This window comes from Balaenoptera acutorostrata, chromosome 5 (assembly GCF_949987535.1).
Source record: "Balaenoptera acutorostrata chromosome 5, mBalAcu1.1, whole genome shotgun sequence".
In the NCBI taxonomy this organism is placed as follows: domain Eukaryota; kingdom Metazoa; phylum Chordata; class Mammalia; order Artiodactyla; family Balaenopteridae; genus Balaenoptera; species Balaenoptera acutorostrata.
The window spans coordinates 110,825,674-110,846,896 of record NC_080068.1 but is presented as its reverse complement, the minus strand read 5'-3'; positions in this window follow the sequence as shown (position 1 = coordinate 110,846,896).

Here is a 21,223-nt window from a genome sequence, read left to right as displayed (position 1 = left end):
GCCACTATGGAGAACAGTATGGAGGTTACTTAAGAAACTAAAAATAGAACTACCATATGACCCAGCAATCCCATTACTGGGCATATACCCTGAGAAAACCATAATTCAAAAGGACACATGTACCCCAGTGTTCATTGCAGCACTATTTACGATAGCCAGGACATGGAAACAACCCAAATGTCCAACAATAGATTAATTGATGAAGAAGATGTGGTACATATATACAAAGGAATATTACTCAGCCATAAAAAGGAACGAAACTGGATCATTTGCAGAGATGTAGATGGACCTAGAGTCTGTCATGCAGAGTGAAGTAAGTCAGAAAGAGAAAAACAAATATTGTACATTAACGCATATATGTCAAATCTAGAAAAATGGTACAGATGAACCTATTTTTAGGGCAGGAATAGAGACGTAGATGTAAAGAAAGGACATGTGGACATGGGGGGAGGAAGAAGAGGGTGGGACGAATTGGGAGATTAGGTTTGACATAAATCTATTTCACCATGTGTAAAATAGATAGCTAGTGGGAACCTGCTGTACAGCTCAGGGTGCTCAGTTTGTTGCTCTGTGATGACCTAGATGGTTGGGATGGGAGGTTGGGAGGGAGGTCCAAGAGGGAGAGGATATAGGTATACCTATAGCTGATTCACTTCATTGTACAGCAGAAAGTAACCCAACATTGTAAAGCAATCTTACTCAAAAAAAAAAAAAAAAAAAGTCCATCAAGAAAAAAATGCTCAGAGAACTAAAGGAAGACACGAGAAAGTCAATAAAACACTATATGAACAAAATGGAAATAGCAATGAAGAGATATGACCTAAAAAAAAAGATTCTAGAATTGAGAAGTACAATAATTGAAATAAAAATTTCACTAGGGATTCAAAGGCAGATTTGAGCAGGCAGAAGAAAGAATCAGCAAATGAAGACTGAACAATTGAAATGATCAAGTCTGAAGAAATAAAAGAAAAAAGATTGAAGAAAAGTGAAGAGTCTAAGAGATCTATGGGACACCACCAATCAACATGTGCATTGTGGAAGAACCAGAGGAGAAAAGAGAAAGGGGTAGAGAGATGAGTTGAAGAAATAAAGCCTCAAAACTTACCAAATTTGGTGAAAGACATGAATATAAACATGCAAAAATCTCAACAAATTTCAAATAGAATGAACTCAAACACTCCCACACCAAGACACATAATTAAACTTCCAAAAGACAAAGACAGAAAGTGCATTGTGAAAACAACAAGAAAGAAGTAACTCATCACACATAAGCGATCATTAACAAGATAATTAGCAGACTTCTCATCAGCAAGTTTGGAGGCCAGAAGGCTTTAAGTTGATATATTTAAAATGCCAAAAGAAAAAAACTGTCAACCAAGAATTCTCTATCCACCAAAACTGTTCTTCAAAAGTGAGGTAGAAATTAAGATATTCCCAGATAAACAAAAGCTGAGGGAATTTGTTACAATTAGACCTGCTCTGCAAGAAATCCTAAAGAGAGTTCTGCAGGTTGAAATGGAAGAACACTAGAAACCATATGAAAAATTAAAGATCTCAGGAAAGGTAAATATGTGGACAATTATAAAACTTGTATTATTGTAATAATGGTTTGTAATGCCACTTTTTGTTTTCTATGTGATTTGAGACTAATACAGTAAAAAATTAGTTTAAAAGCTAGTATTATTATAACTTTGGTTTGTAACTCCACATATTATTTTCTACATAACTTAAGAGACTAATGCATTAAAAATTATTAGTTTATATTTTTGGACACACAAAGTACAAAGATATAATTTTGTGACATCAGTAACTGAAAGTAGTGAAGAAAGAGCTGCAAATGGTAGAGCTTTTGTATATTAATGAAGTTAAGCTGGTATAAATTCAAACTAGAATGTTGTAACTTTAGGATGTAATCCCCAAGGTAATTCCAAAGAAAACAGTTATAGAGTATAAACAAAAGGAAATGAAAAGAGAATTAAAACATTTCAGCCCCCACAGTAAACTAAATACAAAAACGAAAGGAAAGTGGGTCTCAAAGATGTATACTGTACACTCACGTTCACGGCAGCATTATTAACAATAGCTAAGATGTGAAAGCAACTCAAGTGTCCATTGACAGCTGAATGGATAAGCAAAGTGTGGTATATAAATATACAATGAAATATTATTCATCCTTAAAAAAGAAGGAAATTCTGACATCGCTACAACATGGATGAATCTTGAGAACATTATGGTAAGTGAAATAAGCCAACCACGAAAAGACAAATACTGTATGATTCCACTTATATGAGGTACCTAGAGTAGTCAAAATCATAGAGACAGAAAGTAAATAGAATGGTAGTTACCAGGGCTGGGAAAGAGAGAATGGGGTGTTATTTTTTAATGGGTGTAGAGTTTCAGTTTTACAAGATGAAAAGAATATTGATGATAGATGGTGGTGATTGTTACACAACAATACAAATATACTTAATATCACTGAAACTTACACTTAAAAATGGTTAAGATAGTAAATTTTATGTGTATTTTACTATAATAAAAAAATTAAAGAAAAATTTTTCCTCAAGGATTTTGAACACCATGAATTTTTCTAAAAGCCTTTCTATGATTAATTAGCCTCTGAATTTAAGCAGGAATAAAACTCAACCCACAATAAAGCCTATATCATTTAGTTTTACTAAAAATAGAACTACCATATGATCCAGCAATCCCACTACTGGGCATATACCCTGAGAAAACCATAATTCAAAAAGAGTCATGTGCCACAATGTTCATTGCAGCTCTATTTACAATAGCCAGGACATCTAAGCAATGTAAGTGTCCATCGACAGATGAATGGATAAAGAAGATGTGGCACATATATACAATGGAATATTACTCAGCCATAAAAAGAAACGAAATTGAGTTACTTGTAGTGAGGTGGATGGACCTAGAGTCTGTCATACAGAGTGAAGTAAGTCAGAAAGAGAAAAACAAATACCATATGCTAACACATATATATGGAATCTAAAAAAAAAAAAAAGGCTATGAAGAACCTAGGGGCAGGACAGGAATAAAGACACAGATGTAGAGAATGGACTTGAGGACATGGGGAGGGAGAAGGGTAAGCTAGGATGAAGTGAGAGAGTGGCATGGACTTATATACACTACCAAATGTAAAATAGATAGCTAGTGGGAAGCAGCTGCATAGCACAGGGAGATCAGCTTGGTGCTTTGTGACCACCTAGAGGGGTGGGATAGGGAGGGTGGGAGGGAGACGCAAGAGGGAGGGGATATGGGGATATATGTATATGTATAACAGATTCACTTTGTTACACAGCAGAAATTAACACACCATTGTAAAGCAATTATACTCCAATAAAGATGTCAAAAAAACCAACAAAAAATAAAGCCTATATCATTTAGTTTTCATTTGAGGGTGTAGTAAAAGGAAATTTAAAGAGTCATTTAAAATAATTTCACATTAGATTATGCTTCAGGTTAAAAGTCACATACTTATAGAATGCAAAATATAAATTAGCAATCTCATTATTTTTACTTCCTTTAGAGAAAACATGGTGAACTAAGAAAAAGTGTAAGCACATGTAAGTGATTTTGTGTGTGTTTTGGTTGGACTTTGGAAGTGCAATTTGTTTCAAATCTGAGCCCAATCAAGAAAAAACAAAAATGAGAACACCCCGTGAACCATAGTAAAATCTGAAACAAAACAAACAAATGACAACAACAAGAACAAAACTAAAACTAAAAGTGAGAACACATACAGAAAATTGTTTTTATATTTCTTCAGCATATATTTTGCCTTTAAATATTCACATCACTCAACTAAGTAATTTCTAACATAGACTCAAAATAAAATCATTTGTGAAGCAAAACTTTCATGGGGACAGTGATTAAAATATAGAGAGAAGACAACGTTTCTGGGTCTTCTGTGCTATTCTTATGCTTTTTCCATTCCATTTTTATGCAAATGATTTTACAGAAAATGATTACCACTCAGAGCAAACAGTTTTCTTTGGAGTGGGAAAATCAGTGAGTACACAGAAATCTACCATATTCTGTCTGAGAAATTTTATCCCTGTGGGTTATGAAATTCTTGGTTATGGCTTCTTGAATTTCTAACTAGAATTGTCTTCCTGTAAACTGCGTAAGTTTATCAGAACAGCATAAAGTTACTCATTGCATCCTCTCTGGAGAAAGAAAGGAATGATCTTTCCCAATGAAGACAAGAGTGATAATGAAAATCGAATGTGAAGTAATCAAACTCATGGCAGTGCATTTTTCTAGGGAAACATTTCATTATTTAAGTTAAAACATTAGCTAATGAACTGTCAGGGTCATAATGTAACACAGAATTTTGTCTTGGATACACTTTGGGTAACAAAATATCTGAGTTTTTCACTCTTTCACCTCCAAATCATTTTATTCGTTCATTCAAAAGCCATTTACTGAGTGCCTCTGTTACTGCCAAGTGCTACACTTCTGCCTTCAAGAAGCTCAGGATGTGGGAGAGAGGTGGAAAGAAAACCAATAGTAGTGGCACAAAGTAGTAAGTGCTTTGAAGGGTCTATTCCCAGAGTTTGGCAGGAGCACATAGGAGAGGAATTTAACGTGGCTTGGAGTAAGGGCAAAAAGGCACAAGAAAACTATTCTCAGTAGAGATTACTTGAAGGATAAGTGGTTTTATCAGACAGAGAAGAGAAAGGAAGGCTTTCAGGCTGCAGGAAGAAGCATGGACAGATCTGAGAGATATTAGAAGGTAAAACAGCACCTGTTAATCAGATGTGCGAGATGAGGAGGAAGAAGGCCAGATAAAGAGAAACAAAGCAACGTCATTTTCCACGTATGTGTAACTTCATTAGCACTCACTATCTACAGGCCAAATATTAGGTAGGCCCTAAGGAAAATACAAATATGAAAAATATATGGTCGTTGTCCTTAAAAACTTCAAGTTGAGTTAGCGTAGGGTCTATGCGGAGGGAGTACAGGAAGACTTTCTAAAAGCAAGTGCAATTGCCATATTGTGATTTATAATAAGAAATATATATTTGGTCTTCGTTCTGTTTCTGGCACAGAGCTCCTAAAACCCTTGTAATTTCCTAAGTGATGAGAGAGATAGCCGGGTAATTTTTGTTATGTTAATGAGATAACCTTTGGACCTCACCTAAGGATGGGGGATGGTTGCTACTGGAGCCAACCAGGTGATTAGAGGGTTGGAACTTTCTGTCCCACGCCCTGACCTCGAGGGAGGGGAGAGGGGCTGGAGGTTGACTCACTCACCAATGACCAAGGACTTAATCAATCATGCCTATGTAATGAAGCCTCCATAAAAACCCAAAAGGACAGGCTTCGGAGAGCTTCCAGGTTGGTGAACATGTTGAGATTCAAGGAGAGTGGCATGCTTGGAGAGACCGTGGAAGCTCCGTGCCCTTTCCCCATGCTTTGCCCTATGCATCTCTTCCATCTGGCTGTTCCCATGTTACATCCTTTTATAATAAACCAGGAATCTGGTAAGTAAAGTGTTTCTCTGAGTTTTGTGAGTTGCTCTAGCAAATTAATCAAATCCAACAAGGGAGTAGTATGGAACCTCAGATCTATAGCTGGTCGGTCAGAAGCCCAAGATTGGCGTCTGAAGAGGGCGTAGCAGTCGTGCAGGACTGAGCCCTTAAACTGCAGGATCTGACACTTTTCCAGGTAGACTGTGTCAGAATTGAGTTGAATTGTAGGATACTCAGGTGGTGGCAGAGACTTGCTTGGTGCTGTGGGGACCCTCCTCCCGCAACGCTGAAATTGGGTCCCAGAATCCTTTAGCAATAACACGTTGTGTGTCAGAATTCTTAGAGTAAAGAGTATAACAAGGGAAGATGGGACCAATTTTATCCGGGTATGAAGTAAGGACTAATAAAGTTGTTCATTCAGGGTCCATCCCCCTCCCCTCCCACAGTTAATCTAAAGAGATCACAGCATTTTTCCCTGCTAAGCCCAAATTCACCTCTCAAACAATACTCCAAGCACCCACAGACAACCAGAATTGTACCCACCAGCTGAAAAATCTTTAAAGAAAAGGAAGAGAAAGTAACGTGGGAATTAAAGGTCACAAAGCAAATGGGGAGAATCCCTGAGATAATGACTGAAACTGGTTCTCTCTCCTAACTGGAGGGACGAGCAGAGGGACGAGGCAGATCCTCAAGTGGAAGGGCTGACTACATTGGCCTATGACAGTCCCCTGGTACAATGCGTCCTCTAGAAGAGAACTGGAAAGGGCTCCATGGCCCACAAACATCTTTGATTCTACAGCAAAGACCAGAAATAGAGGGGAGAAAAGAGAAAGAAAGATATTTTACAAACCAGAAAAAGGGGCCACAGGAAAAGGTTTATGCTGCCTAAGTGGGGATGAAGGAGAAAGTAAATTACAGAGTTCTTTTTATGAATGGCAGCAGGAGCCAGTGAGACCTTATGGGGAGGAAACCAGGCTTCCTTGTTCCTCAATATAAAACAATCTCAGTATAGCACTGGAAAAAAAAAATGGAATGCTCATCAATTATATCACAAATAGATTGACTTATTAAAAATGCAGCAATGTTTGCCAAAAGCAGATGGGAAACAGAAATTCAAAACAAGATGAGGTCATTTGCAAAACCCCAGTCCTGCCGCTGACTCCCAGCTGCTGACAGCATGGTGCTGAGGGAGGTGGGTAGGAAACAGGAGGCCAAATGGAGGAGTCAGTGGGGGGGAATCCAAGAAATAGTTTATAGGTCCTTTCCTCTCCATAATTTTCCAACATGGAGAAAGACATCTCCCTTTCCTCTTTTATTTAATAGGCATTGGTAGCAATTTAAAGTCAGTGAATTGTAAGTTACATCCTTGTGGGAATCAGGATTTCCTCCATATACCGACTCTACATGCATGCTCATTAATCTTAGACAGTGCAATTTAAAAACCAGCCAAACTCTGGTAATTTCTGAGCCTCAATTTGGATGATCACGCTCTTTCTATATATAATATTGGAATCGTAATTCTAAAGCTTGAAATAATCTCAAAATATCTAGTCCATCTTTCTCAAGTTCCCTATTGGGGAAAGTCAAATCCAGAAAAGTCAGCTGATTCGCCTTAGTTTACAGAGCATGTTAGTAGCAACACCAGGGCTAGAATCCAGGACTTCTGGCATCTGTTACTCTATAAAATTGATGAAAATGAACCCTTTGGCTTTGGATAATTAATTCAAGAACAAGGCTTAGAATACCAGTTATTAAGTAGTGATGTAACTAAAATAGCAGGAATGATAAGCATACACAAACATTAATCATGATTCAAATGACTTTAGGGCACCAAACAAAGCTTTAAAAAAAATCCTCTAAGAACTTTTGCCATAATGAACATTTACTTTACTTAAAACAAACAACAGAGAAATGGGTAGCAAAAGCTTTCCCACCTCCTTCTAGGGGAATTAGAAAAAACTAGCATGATTGGCAGAGTTTGCAAAAGAGAGATTACATTACTTTACTTATCATCACGATGGAAATTTTTCTGACAATCCCTGTCAATTTGCACATTAAGTCACTATTCAATTATCTAAATTTGAAACAGAAAGTACTGTTTCCTTCTACAGAGGGATTAAAAATTGAGACATTACAAATTATGAGAAATTGACTGTAATCAGTCACTCATAGCTTTTCTTCTTTATGAATTCTTCAAATTAGGACATACAAAACATGGTTTCCAGAAAGACATGTGGGTAGGTCTAAAAGCAAATAGAATGATATTTTTTTCTCAAGAGAAAGAAGTACTATTAAGTACTATATTTTTAAAGTTAGAGAAAAGAGCTAAATGACTTTAGATACTAGAATCCTCACTGATTTTAGAGAAAAGTGGGCTTCTGAAGATAGATAAAATTGATAGATATATGTAGAATGCCTAGAGGCAATGCATTAGAAATGTAATAAGGGGCTCTAGGGAGCCTAGCTTTAGGCATTTTTAAAGAAGTTCATTTCTTCCAGGGCAGTGTGACTTCTGTTCTGTGTTGCCAATCTCAGCATTACTCAATGTCTCAGCTTCTCCTGTTGGAAAATGGAAACTTCCCGTGCACATCTCAGATTTTTTGGAGAGTGAACGACTGAACATTTTTTTTTTTTTAAATGATCTACAGTGAGAATCTTTTTTTTTTTAAAGTACATGCACAGACTCTAGACAATGCTATACTTTTTTTTTTTAATTTTTATTTATTTATTTATTTTTATTTTTGGCTGTGTTGGGTCTTCGTCTCTGTGCGAGGGCTCTCTCTAGCTGTGGCAAGCGGGGGCCACTCTTCATCGCGGTGCGCGGGCCTCTCACTATCGCCGCCTCTCCTGTTGCAGGGCACAGGCTCCAGACGCGCAGGCTCAGCAATTGTGGCTCACGGGCCCAGTCGCTCCGCGGCACGCGGGATCCTCCCAGACCAGGGCTCGAACCCGTGTCCCCTGCATTGGCAGGCGGACTCTCAACCACTGCGCCACCAGGGAAGCCCCGACTGAACATTTTTAAAAGGAATTCCTGTGAAAAGTTTATGAGCTGCTTCACTTCACTCTTTAACTCTCAGTGGCCCATACTTTTCAGTGTCTTGAGATCAAGGTAACCTTAATGAATAGATGGAGCAGGATAGAGCAAAGAGAAGGAATATTGAGCACGTATGGGATATAACACAGCCCTCAGTCCTCTGCTCTGTCTTCTTTGTATTTTCACCGAGAGAACTATCTCCTTAGAATGCCAATATAATATTGTGGTTCAGACATAGGCTTTTGAGTCAGACAGAATACTGACACCCTAGTTCATTCAATTACTAGTCATGTAACTCTGGATCAGTTGCTTCACATCTCTGAGCCTCAGATTTTTTATTTATGCAATGTGTGAGAGAATGATAAGTAGGTTTTTTGCTATTATCCTTGAGCTGCTGAGGCCCAAGGCTGATGATAAAGGCTCCAATTCCCCTTTGTCATATGCTTGCTTTCTCAAATACCACTGCAGTAGGGGTGTGAATATGACCTAATTCTGACCAATAAGATGTAAGGATAAGCCTTCCTGGGGGTCCTGGGCAGGATTTTGCTTCATGCATAAGAAGACAAAGCTTTGTAAAGAGAAAACCTTTGCCTTTTTGCTCCCAAATTCCTATACAAACTTTTCTGTGACCTGGGCTGTGGTGGACACACTATAACCAAACAATGATAAACCACAAATAGGAAGAACCAACACAGTGGGATCTGCAGAGAAAAAAAGATGGAAATAGAGATGCTGTCCTTTATGACATCACTGAGCTGCTGAATCAGCCCTGGACTGCTGACATCCAGACTTCTTCAAATAAAAGATACTTAAATGTCTTCAATGCTTAAGCCACTGTTAGTTGAGTCTCCTCTTATTCACATCTTTTTAAAAAAAATGAATCACATTAGGCTTTGTGGGTCAGTTATTTTACCAGTATGAGAGTCCAGGGGCTTCCCTGGTGGCGCAGTGGTTGAGAATCTGCCTGCTAATGCAGGGGACACGGGTTCGAGCCCTGGTCTGGGAAGATCCCACATGCCGCGGAGCAACTAGGCCAGTGAGTCACAACTACTAAGCCTGCGCGTCTGGAGCCTGTGCTCCGCAACAAGAGAGGCCGCGATAATGAGAGCCCTGCGCACAGCGATGAAGAGTGGCCCCCACTTGCCGCAACTAGAGAAAGCCCTCGCACAGAAACGAAGACCCAACACAGCCAAAAATAAATAAATAAATAAATATTTAAAATAGTGTGGAAAAAAAAAAAGAAAGAAAAGAAAAGAGAGTCCAAAGAAAGCACTTAGTGCCATCACCTAACACTATCTTATGAACAATGGGATACAGTGCTAAACAGTGTTTGCCCTCTAGATCTTCTGACCCTTCTACTCTATGCTTCTTTGTTTGCCAAAAGGCTGACCTTTACGAATTTCCTCAGTGGACCCCCTCAGCCAATGGGAGTCACCAGTAAGAGAGAAGAGGGTGGGAAGAGGGTGAGGATGGGTACTTCCTTCCTCCTCTCTTTTCCTTGTGGGTCATTATGGGTTAGCATTTTCTTCATCCTTCTGCTGGAGGCCACAGTTTGTGTCAGGTAAAGGCCACTTCCTTCCTTAACCCCTCTAGGGAGTAGCCTCACATTTACCCTCACCCCAGGGTACCATTCCATCTTTGTTGGTTTCTTTTATCAGTGCCCACCCCTTTATATATAGTCCCCTTGTTAATTCTCTTCAGTTACCCCATTTCTGTTTGTCATCTGTTTCCTGCTGCCATTGTGGCTTTATTAAGTAGAAAGAGCATGGGATTTTGCAAGTAAACCAAGGGTACAAATACAAATGTATTAACTAAACTGACACCAAGTTACAAAAGAGTGCTAAACTTTTGTAAGTGGGACAAGAACACCTACTCCAAGGGGTTATTGTGAGGATTAGCCTGAAGTGTCTTAACAGTGCCTGGTACATAAAAGATGCTTAATAAATGCAAATTCCTTTCCCAACTCCTCCACTCTATCTCTTCCGTGAATTATAGAATAAGATTCCAAAGGCACCAATTTTATATAGAAGAACTAAGGCCTACTGCTTAAGATGAAAAATAAAGAAATGGCTCAAGTACCTTTGCCCTCTCTTCACCACAGCCACTGCAAACATCAGTAACTGATTAATGCACTTGTCCTCACTCAGCTCTGATGTGATCTCAGAATCCTCCTCAAAAAATCCTTCTAAGAAGACTTTTCCTCTCCCCTTCCTCAGACATCTTTGTGTTTAATCATTCCAGGAAAATGAAAGTTCCAAAGTAGACAGTGAGTTGTTTAAAGTGTAACGGACAAGAATCCACGTTTTTAGAATTATCTCTGACATCCTACAGCAGCTAAGAATTGGGGCGTGTTTTTTGAGTGGCTGAACAATGAATTGTATATTCCGCTCCTGGCATCATTCTTGGGTGAAACTTGAAATAAACAGACAAGCAAATAAGGGAACAAAACAAGGAGCCTGAGGAGTTATACCGGGTTAGTATATTCACAGAGTTGTGCACCATCACCACTATCTAATTTCAGAATATTTTCATCATGCCAAAAGAAACTCTATACCCATTAGTAGTCACTCCCCATTGCCCATTCACCCCACGTCCTGGAAATTACTAATCTACTTTCTGTCTCTGTGGATTTGCTTATTCTGGACATGTCATGTAAAGGGAATCATACAGTATGTGGTTTCTTTCACTTTGCATGATGTTTTAAAAGCTCATCCATGCTGTAGCATGTATCAGTACTTCATGTGTTTTTATTGCCAAATAGTATTCCATTGTATGAATCTACCACATTTTATCCATCCGTTAATTAGTTGATGGACATTTGGGTTGTTTACATTTTTTGGCTATTATGAATAATATTACTATAGATAGCCATGTAAGTTTTTATTTTAAAATATAATATTTTATTTGTTCCAGGTTTCCGATGGGTTCAGAATATTTCCAAAAATATTTTTTAACCAACCCAGACAACGGAATTGCTGATTGGTTGTTGGAAGGGATCTTGCCTACATTCCCCGGTCACCTAGAGCCCAGAACAAAGATCTGGCCAAATCTCTGCCCAAAGGCATTACACCAGGGAACCTTGACCCCGTGTTTCTGCTTCAACATGCCACTTAAGAAAAATAGCATTGGAAATACCACTGATGAGAGCAGTAGTAGGATATCAACCTGCCAGCAGAAAACAAGACAGCAGGTTTAGTTACAATACAGCAACTATATTAATAGAGTTAGGATTCCAAAGAACATAGGTTATTTTTGTATGGACATATGTTTTTATTCCTCTTGAGTATGTATCTAGGAGTGGTGTTATGAACCTGTCAAATGAACACTTTATCTAGTGGAACACAGGGTGCCGGATGGTGAGTCACGGTTCAACAACGGATCATAAGAGAAAATGAAAGACAGGTTTGTTAGTTACAGTTTCTGAAAAAAGTACTCGAAAGGCCACACGGAAGGGTCAGGGCAGAGAGAGATAGGACCTGGAGCACATGCTTTTATTAGGGTCTGCGGATGTAATGTTTCGCGGTTCTTAGGTTAAGGCCAGATTTGCCAACTCAAACCAAAAGAGTGGGGTTTTGGCAAGTCCCACAGGGGTCTTATCTAAGTATGCCCAAGGAGAAGGCACTGGGAGGCAGGGGAGACACAAGGACTATTGGGGAAGTCATAGCAGGTACTTACATTTACTTGTGACTCTGTGGGCTGTTACCAAGTACACATACGTGCATGAGGGGCTAGTGTCAGTTTAAGGTCCCTGCAGGCCACTTGGGCCAAACTAAGTGGATGCCAAGGGAGTAACACCATGGATTACCTTAGCTAAACTCCCAGCAAGTGGAATTTCTGGTTTATATGGTAACTCTACATGTTTAACATTTTGAAAAACTGCCAAAGTGGCTGCATCACCAGCAATGTAAGAGGGTTCTAATTTTTCCACATCCTCAATAACACTTGTTATTGTCTATCTTTGTATTTTAGCCATCCTAGTGGGTGTGAAGTGGTATCTCATTTTTGGATTTGGCTTGCATCTTCTTAATGACTATATGATGCCAAGCATCTTTTCATGTGTTTATTGGCATTGGCATATCTTCTTTGGAGAAACATTTATTCAAATCCTTTGCCCATTGTTCATTTGGGTTGTCCTTTTATTATTGAGTTGTAAGAGTTTTTTAATATATTCCGGATTGAAGTCCCATATCTGATATATGAACTGCAAATGTTTTCTCCCATACTGTGGGCTGTCTTTCCACTTTCTTGATGATGTTATGCGAAGCGCTGAAGTTTTTAATTTTATGATGTTAAACTCATCTATTTTTTCCTTGTCACTTATGCTTTGATGTCATATCTAAAAAAAATACATTGCCTAAGCCAAAGTCATAAAGACTTACTCCTGTGTTTTCTTCTAAGAGTTGTAGAACTTTAGTCATTTTATTTTGTCTATGATCCACTGAGTTAATTCTTGTATATGATATGAGATAGGGATCCATTTTAATTTTCTACATGTGGATATCCAGTCATCTGAGCATCATTTGTTGAAAACTCTATTCTTTCCCCTTTGAATTGTCTTAGCACTTTGTTGAGAATCACTTTACCATAAATGTAAGGATTTATTTCTGGACTCTTAATTCTATTCCATATTTTTCCATGTTTATCCTTATGCCAGAAATATTTTTTGAGTCTTGAAAGATAAATAGGTATTTGCCAGCCAGACAAAGTTTTGAGTAAGGTTGGAGTGAGGGGACAGAGGGTATTCCAGACAGATAATGGCATGAGTAGACATGTGGAGGGGGAACACCATGACCACATTGGTGGAGAACAAGGAGTGGGCTTTGGCTAAAGCATTAATAGCTGTGGATCAGAGGAGGGGTGGGGAGAAAGGTAAGATCTAGGACTAAGGAGTTTGGTTTTTACCATACAGAAATGTGGAGCTTGTAAAGCCTTCTACACATGATTACATTTGACTCTGGGAAGGTCTTTCTAGCAGCAATAGGCAGAATAAACTGGAAGACTGACAGAAAGGCAGAGACATCATTTTATAAATTATCTCGTTATGTCCAAGCAATCAATCAGAAGGGCCTGAAGTAAGACAGTACAATGGGGGCAGAGAAGAGGGATGGATGCATTGGACAGATGTTTATAGGGAAAAATTAGTGATATTTCTTCAGCAGTTGGAAGAGTTATGTTGAGATAAGGGAAAAATTATTCATGACTTCCAGATTTCTACAGAAGAGTGCTAGAGGACACAAGAGGAGGACAGGGTTAACACAAATACAATCATTTCCATTTGGGACATGTGTCAGGCACTACACTAGTTGTTTTCCATGTAGTATTTCATTTAATTTATATGCATTGTAAAAAACTGATAAACAAAAACCTCAATTAAATAGAGCTGAGAGACTAAAAGGGGGAGCTCTCACATCCTGCCACATAGCAGAGCCCAACAGGAAGAAGAAAAACTCCTCTTTTTTCCTGGCAACAACTCAATCAATGAAAGGCAAGGACTGTTTGTTTACTATAGCCCTCCTCACCTCCTTTCTCTATATAAAAGCATTCTCTTTCCCTGGCTGTGCAGTGACTTGCACGTGGTTTGCCATGGTTGCAGACCCCAAATTGTAATTCTCTGCTGATCTGGAATAAAATCATCTTTGCTGGAGAAATATCTGGCCGTCTATTTGTTTCAGATCAACAGCATTATATCACTAGCCCCATGAGGTTTTATTGCTTCCATTTTATAGAAGAGAAAACTAGTCTGAGGGAAGATACAAAACTTATCCATTTCATATAGCTAGTTAGTAGTGGAGCAGATATTTAAACTCAGATCTATAGTTTATAAATACCTTTACCATTTAAGATAACTTTCATAACTATATTTCATCCTAGAAGGCCACTATAAACTGTGTAAGCACAAAACAGGAAATGTAACCCATTCTTAACTGCCTACAACTAATTACCTTCAATTTCCTCCACTGTCATATTTTTAAAGACACACAAAAATAGTTTGTAATGAGGTGCAGACTGGAAGAGAATTGTATTTAAAATCTGCCTTATTATAAAGACAAATTCAAATTCAACTGCTATTTATTAAACATCTACTACAGTGAGACATTTTGTGGAACACATTTGTATAGATTATCTGTCTTAAACCCTACAATAACCCATAAAGTAGGTCATTTTTTGTTTTGTAAAGAAGTGACCTACTCTTAAAGACTTTCTTGATTTTAAACCCAGTTCTTTATATTTTATTTAATTTCTATTCTTTGGCATTCACATAAAGATATTCATTCAACAATCATATATTTGGGTAATTATATCTGTTCTTTCAGGTGTCAATAGAGGGTAGAAACAAGGCAATTGAGCCTTCTGATTTTATAAAAATGATCTGGAGCCTAGGTGTGTTCAGGCTCTGAAAAGGTTTTACTTTTGAGTCTTTGAGCACCTCCCAATAATATGTTTTGAATTTACTAATTAATTAGCTATCTTTGGGTTCAATTTGAATAAGCTTTCAGATCTTCCTCAATATCGACAGTGCTGGCATAAATTTTAATAAACACATTTCCATGATATTTTACTTTTAAAAATAAAATTCTTTCAAAAATAATTATCTTTATCCTAAAAAATAGCGACATTTATTTCACTTATCTTTAATGCACAGGAGAAACAAGCATAGGATGAAATATGTATTTTCATACCGTGTTTCATACTATGGTGTGATGATACTTTATTGTCACACCAGGTTGTGATGCCATCTATGAGTTTATTTTGCATAACATCTTCTCTAAATGTTATCTTTGGCCCTTTGATTATAATGTAAATTAGTGCACACCACAGAGTTTAGAAATTGTTCAAAGAATATCTGACCTAGCCCTTAAAAGCAAGTATTATATAACAGGAATGAAAATAAAATTAGTATCACACAAAGGACCACCTTGGGCCATAAACCTGTTTTGCCACTTATGTATGCAAACTACTTCTTGCCATTTCTTTTGCCAAATTAAGCTTACTATTGGACTATGTAAACATGATCTTTATTCTGTTTGTAACATCCTGTATACCTTCCCAAACTGGCCAGAAGACCAAATTCAACTCTTCCACCACATCTAAGCTTATAACAATATGTTTCAGATAAATGTCTCCAAATACTGTGGGCCTACAGTTTGTTTTTTAGCCCAGCAATTTTATAGCAATACTATAAAGCAGTGACTTCAATTTCATATAATCATGCTTGGCACAGATAGTGGCTCTTATCCAGAGCTATTTAATTTCACCTTTTAGGAATTATGTAAATATCATATGTCTCTTCAAAATTTACCACTACAGTGTTACATTACTGACCTCATCTCTCATAGACCACACAACATATCGACCTTAGCATTTGTCTTTTTTGCACTTAGCTCATGTGGTGAGCACCTGAAAACCATTCTTAAAACTTACCACCCACTCTCTTGCCTGCTCAGCCTCTGCCTTTTAAATCACGCTTCTTAATTTCTGTGCAGACTTGGCGGACAAGCAGGATGTGATGTACTGTGCAGGGCCACGATCACAGAGGTACAATACAGGTCAGTATAAGATTTTAACAACGTGGTTATTCATGATAATTATAGCATCTGACCAGTATTAAGGGAACATAAGCAGAAGACTTGTGTGGAGCACTTAACATTTTGCTTTTGTATTTATATCCATGTCATGGCATAATGAATAAGCATATGGTCTCTGGACTCAGGTAGACCTTGGTTGGAGTTCCCCTTCTGCTACTTCTAAGCTGTATGACCTTGGGAGGATTCTTCTTCTGAGCCTCAGTGTTCTCATCAGGAAAGTGACAATAATTGTGCCTACAACACAGACTTGTTATGGAAATTACATGAAAAAATTCTCATAAACACTTAGTACATGCCTGCCTTACAGCAACTGCCCATAAAGTACAGCTGTTATCATTATTACTATTTTTGCTGTTATTAGTTGGAGTTTTGGGGGGCATCTTTATGATTAAAATGGCCTGTATCAATAAGATGGGCCCTAAAACAGAAGCAAAGCACCTTAACCAAATTTCAACTAACTTTGGACAACTTTAACTTTTCCCTTAGAAAGTCCATCATTTCTTGATTTTTATGTTTTAAATGTTTTCCCAAACCATTTTTGGGAAAAGAAGCATAAAAATAAAATACCAGTTTATATATATCCCCATGTCCCTCTGCCTTCTTCCAGTGCACATTTTCCCTTTCTCTACACTCTGGCATACAACCCAACCATTCTGGCCAAGTGCTGCAGCTGATATGAAAATAGTAACTAGTTGAGCAGATGTGTATCAACTATACTCTGAAAAAAAAAAAAAGCATAATCCCAACTCTGCCACTTATAAACTGTAAAATCATAAACAAATCATTTAACCTCTCTGTGCCTGAATGTCCTTTAAAATGTGGTTAATAAAAACTAAACACTTCAGAGGGACGGTTGTGTGAGTTAATATATTAAAGTGTCTAGAACAGTGTCTGGCACATGTGCTGCACAGGTCTTAGCTTTCCATTAAGGCTGAACTCGTATACAGCACTTCATGTACACATACACACAAATGTGGAACTGACATTTCCTTTTCTGCATCACTACTAATGACCTTTCTTTCTACACTGTGTCCTTAGGTAATCTGCACTGCATGGAAATCTACAAAAGATGACACTCGTTGGATTCCCTTCTCAGTATCTCAGTCGCTCCTCAGTATTGTTAGGAATCTGGGGATCCCAATTTCCTATTTTAGGCCACAAAAGAAGAGTTAGTGCTCTACTGTTGTTTTATCTTTTAAGGTTAAATGAAGGACTACTATATAGTAAAGCTTTGCCATCCAATATTTTACCTCCTGAAGACACTCAAGACCTGAAGTTAATGCTAATAACTATACCACTATACCGCTCATGTAGCTGACACTTTGATAGAAGCGTGATAAAAATGTCCTTTTGTCATGAATGATGTCTTTTGCGTAGCTTAGTTGATGATTATAGTCCATCATTGGGCAAGCACAAAACACCCACACCCTACCTAACCTCAATTTGGGATGGAAAGATACTAAGGGAGTTAGTTACAGGATTTTCTGACCTTTCTACAGTAATTAGCAGTACCTTTCACTGGTCCCAGTGTTTCAGACATTTTGATATCAGCAAATTTTAGTGACAGTATCTGGGAAGTTAGCTCCATACCACAGCTATTGCTAGGAAGAAAAAAAAAATTACATTTTTCTTGGAAAGGAAAAATTAGGTATCCTAGGAAGATTATAAATATATTAGATAAGTTACAGTTATTACTACGCAGGGCTATTTTTCTTGACTTCAGGTTCTCAATTATTTTGTAAAAAAAAAGAAAAGAAAAGAAAAAAGCATTTCCCATAAAATGGGAGATTTTGTAGCATAAACCTAGGAAAAATCAAGTGTGGCATCTGATATCCATGGTTATAACTTTATTTGTAATTACTATCCATGGCATTCATGATGCTTTTTATCATGATAAGGGACATTTATAGTGTTTCCCAGGACATTACTAGAAGCATTTATAACACATAAATGTTTGAAATTGAATAATAATAATAGAGTCTCTAAGAAGTTGAAGCTAGCCTAGTGTCTTATCTCAAGGGCTAAGAGGTTAAAACCTTTATTAATTATTATAAGACCCTCTGCTTCTGTGCATTTGGCTAATAAAATATCTTTATCTATATAGGTGAGTGCATGTTATTTCCTAGGTAGGAAGAATAAAGCATATAAAATCTTTGACATATACAATTATTTTCATATGAATATATTTTCAATGACACTCTATTATACTATATCTTATTTCTCAAGAATGAATAAGAAAAGTCTTTTAGCAAAGAGGATCTAAATTAGGGTAAAGAATTTAGCAGAAATTTTTCAAGAATAGGCTTGTGAGCTTTGAAATGATTTGAATTCAAACTCTACTGGTTTTTCTCTTGCTTTCGAAGTTGTATTCGTTTCTTCAATAATGACATATATTTGTATAATGACTCACTATATTGTAATTGAAAATGAGTGTACTTGTGATTCTCAATTTTCAACTAACTGGCTTGGAGCTGGTGATCAAAGTGTAGTTATTGTAGGCCAAATCATTCATTATATCCTAGAGGCATCAGATTATAAATTTTATTTATGTTCACGGAAATCCACTTCAAACAATAAAAGTACAAAAGTCAAATGCATACTTATATGTGCACACATACATGCACATATGTGCAAATATTTATTAAGTATATAAAGCCAAATCCAACAAAAAGCCGTCACAGAACAAGAAAAGGGATCTAACGCTAGAAATGGAGATAATTATACATTAAAAAAATGAAAATATGGGTAAAATATGTGTTTATTATATAATAAATCACCAAAATTGACATAAGAAGAGTCAAATTACTATGACAGCAATTTTTTAAGTTGTTCTGGAATGACCTCAAGAAAGTTGCTGGGCCTAGCTGTTTTTGTGAAAGTTTCTTCGAACCTTCAAAGGATATGTAATTGCCAAGGTATCCAAATTATTGCAGAGTACCATAAAATAAAGAAATTTTCCTAATTCACTTTAAGAGTTTAGCACATTCCTGATCTGAAAACCTGACAAATATAAGATAAAAATGGAAAGCTATAAACCAATCTCACTATTAATAAAGTTGCTAAAACTGTAAATATTAGAAAAATGAATGCAGTAAATAGCAAAAAAAATACCATATCCTGATTAAGTAATTGCCAACAATTACTCTTGCCTCCATACACTTAACATGCTAAACATAATCCCATTACTAATGCCTCTCATTACAGTAGTGGATCTTAAAGAAGGGAGTAAATACGGGGAGAACATGAGTAGTTTGGAAAAAGAAATGTATTTACTGTGTCATTCTCCAAGAGAAGCAACTGGCCCATGGGCAACAGGAAATAAAGATTTTTAAATGATCCTATTTTTCTCTGTGTTCTTTTACAAATTTCTTAGCTACTTAAAAATATATATATTTCATTTATAATCCTAAAAAATTCACCAGAATTACTCAGAAGGAAAACAAAAAGCAAACAAACAAAAAACAATAGCAACAACATCAAAGAAAACCCAAAATATCATAAACATTCCCATGTGGGGATGAGACTGGTAGAGTCTTTAAAATGTGAAGCCAACCAAATCTGGACTGAAACCTTCTCCTATTCCCAGCAATATTTCTGTCCAGATATGGGCATTCTTCATTGTTCCAAGAACTTTCAACTGTATTCAAATTAGGACCATTTGGAGAATTTAAACTGCTGACCAGTGTTCTCTGAAATTTTTTGAAAGGTGAACTCTGACGTCTTACTCTAAGACCAGCTCAGACTGAATCAATCGAGTCACCACGAACTTCAGCCAGCTTGTCAGTGTTCCCTTTGACTTGGAGCAGTGTTGGCCAAGGTTAAGATCATTTAGACATCATAAATACAGATTCTGATAATCACTCTAAGGGTCTTCTTTACTACGAAAAGACATAACATACGAGCAAGGGGTTCACAGTTCAAGTCAACGCAAACTGGAATTTGTCTAAAATTGTGAGAGTACCTTTAAACCAAGTTGCCAGAAGTCAAGAACTACTTATACTAAATCAATTTTATGGAGCATAGAGACACAATTTTACTGAGTATAGAGACATATAATTTACACAATTATAATGTATACATATATACACACACGTTAATACATGTGTGTATGTGAGACATAATTATATAAATATGTGTGTATATATATATATACACACACATACACACACATATTAATTAACATTTGATATTAATGTGAGTGTGCGTATTACAGACTGAATTATGTTCCCCTACCACCAAATTCCTATGTTAAAGTCCTAACACCCAGTACCTCAAAATGTGACTGTATTTGGAGATAAGGCCTTTAAAGAGGTAATTATGTTAAAATGAAGTCATTATGGTGGGCCCTAATCCAGTATGACTGGTGTCCTTATAAAAAGAGGAAACTTGGACACAGACACACTGAGGAAAGACCACGTGAAGACATAGGGAGAAGATGGCCATTAACAAGCCAAGGAGCAAGGCCTCCAAAGAAACCAATCCCATTGACACCTGGATCTCAGACTTCCAGCTTTCAGAACTATGAGAAAATTAATTTCTGTTGTTTAAACCACTCAGTATATGGCACTTTGTTATGGCAGCCCTAGCAAACTAATACAGTGTGTGTGTGCATGTGTGCGCACATGTATGCATGTGTGTGTGCACGTGTGTGCGTGTGTGTGCACGTGTGTACATGTGTGCGTGCATGTGTGTAACTTAAAATATAATTGTTACTATGTCATCTAGAGTCACCCTTACTACATAATATCTCATTTCATAGATTGTGGAAAGTTCAAGGTCCTCCCATAGATGCCTGCAAGCGCCTAGGGATTAGTGTCCTAGCTTCAACCTCCTTCCTCTCCTGATTCAGTTCAGGTGTCATTTTACAGTCTCCAGCGTTTGTGGTCCTTGTCCTGTGCTAACCTAAGATGGGCCTCAGGCCTTTCTATTAATTTCCATCAAAATAAAATAAGGTAAAAGGTTAAGAACAACCTAAAACAGAACAAAAATAAAAAGGTAATTGTGAACATGGGAATTGTGAACACGGCTGACTTTACATCCCAGAAATGTAAAAAGTTAAAATTGAACATTAGCTATCTCTGCTCTAACATAGTCACTTAGCCATTTCCACA